The following is a 1,813-nucleotide window of genomic DNA, read 5'->3' on the forward strand; positions in this document are numbered from 1 at the left end:
TCTAATTATCTATACGGTATACTGTTTTAATAACCACATTAAAAAAAAACTTACTCTTTACTGACTGAATAAGTAGGGTCCACTACTGTAGCTTAACAATCAAATTTTATTGCTTTATTCATGTGGTGCTTTTGCAAGGCACTGTGGTATGGACTAGAAAATTGGAATGACTCGTGAAGAAACCTTGGAATGACACACGAAGGATGGTATGAAAAGTCATTCTGAGGCAGGATACTTTACTGAATTGTTTTTAACCAGGGTATCAAACATTGGGAATGAGTTCAAGTTAAAATTCACAGGAGAATGGAAACATCTTAAGGTCAGCCACTTCACATGCCCATCCTGATACTTTGAATAATCTGGAAAATTGCTGTAAAGAGAAAGAGCAAATATTAAAACATGCTTTGAATAAAACAGATCTTGCAACTGACAAATATTTATTAAGGTAGTTCCAGACTCCAAGAGTACCCTTACAGTTACTGGCAAATGCTACGTAACTTCATTGTAATAAGAAGTGAAAACAGGCTGGCCTGCATTAATAAAACAATTAAATGTCCGGAAGTTATTTTTCTTCAATCTCAGCTTCTCTGAATTTTGTCTAACTGTCCAAGAGAGTTGACAAATAAGCAATCATTTTAGAAAGAACTTTTAAAGCATCAAAGCAAACAGCTTTTTCTAGCATACAATTATTTTGGTTTATCCCTAAATATTAAATGTCCTTTCAAGGCCTGGCCTACAATGTATGCATGTTTCCTCATTCTCACAAAGCTGAAACTCAATAATCTTTAGGTTACATAAATTGCTTGGCTCTTGGCCATTTATCAGGGAAAGCTTCCAACTGGTAAGTTTAGGAGACAGGCAAGTGCACAGTTTGAGAAATCTCAGTAACCTGAGAATGTCAGAACGTGGAAAACAGAAACACGGACTTCCACATCGACAACTCGCACGTTAAAATAACAAACGGAGAGAGGAAAGACATTTTGTAATCCATCTGCCGAGACACGCGTCTGTTCCTCTAACAGCAAGCTGCTCTGATAACTAATTTTTCCTACCATATGTCAAACGTTTCTTTCATCAATCTCAAAACACTGGTCTCATACATTAAATTCCCAAGCAGGTACATTTCCTCTGGAGTGGATCAATCCTTTGTACTAGCTTTACTCTATAGAATAAACCCAATTTTGACATAAAGACATCAGATCCTGGGTTGTATTAATAAGTCCGAACACCCATATGGACACGATACTCACAGGCTTCTGTTCTGCAAAGGCACCGATAATGGGGCTACAAAACACTCTCGACTCTCACCCCCGGGGGTATTTTTGTGTCGGTCTGGACTTCTCCCAAGTCGACCATTCCTAAGGACCCGACCTCCTTTTCCTGATCTCCCGTGGGCACAAACCAAGCCGGGAGAAGTTTCTGGAGCACATATGTGGGACAAGCAATTTGGTTCAGAGGGAACCGAATCATGTGGCGCTCCCGGCAGGTGGGTTGAGGACCACGCGGGGAGGATCCACCACTGATGGGTCACCACGTCATCCCAACCCGTCCCCACCACCCTCCCGCAGGGAAGCCCCCCGAACACTCACCAGAACCACAAACGACGAAAATAAAGAGAGCCAGCAGCCAGGGTCCCACGGACGCCTTCTCTTCGGGAGCATTTCTCTGCAAAAGGAAAGGCCGCAGGTTCACACGCGGGGCACCCCGCGGCCCGGCCCCCGCGCCGCCCCCCGGCCCCCGGCCCGCTCCCGGGGCTGCGGCGGCGCGCGGCTCACCGAGGTCTTGGCGACGTTGCCGCGCTGCGTGATGTTCT

At 44.7% G+C, this 1,813-nt stretch overlaps 1 long non-coding RNA gene across 1 annotated transcript; it reads right to left on the reverse strand.

The window, feature by feature from the left end:
- Positions 1-202: 202 nt before the first annotated feature.
- On the reverse strand, positions 203-1,813 carry LOC124226562 (uncharacterized). Its single transcript, XR_006885328.1, has 3 exons — positions 1,776-1,813; positions 1,590-1,665; positions 203-370 (listed from the first exon to the last, which is right to left on the reverse strand). It is a non-coding gene; the product is annotated as an uncharacterized LOC124226562 (long non-coding RNA).

This window comes from Equus quagga, chromosome 1 (assembly GCF_021613505.1).
Source record: "Equus quagga isolate Etosha38 chromosome 1, UCLA_HA_Equagga_1.0, whole genome shotgun sequence".
Classification (NCBI taxonomy): Eukaryota; Metazoa; Chordata; class Mammalia; order Perissodactyla; family Equidae; genus Equus; species Equus quagga.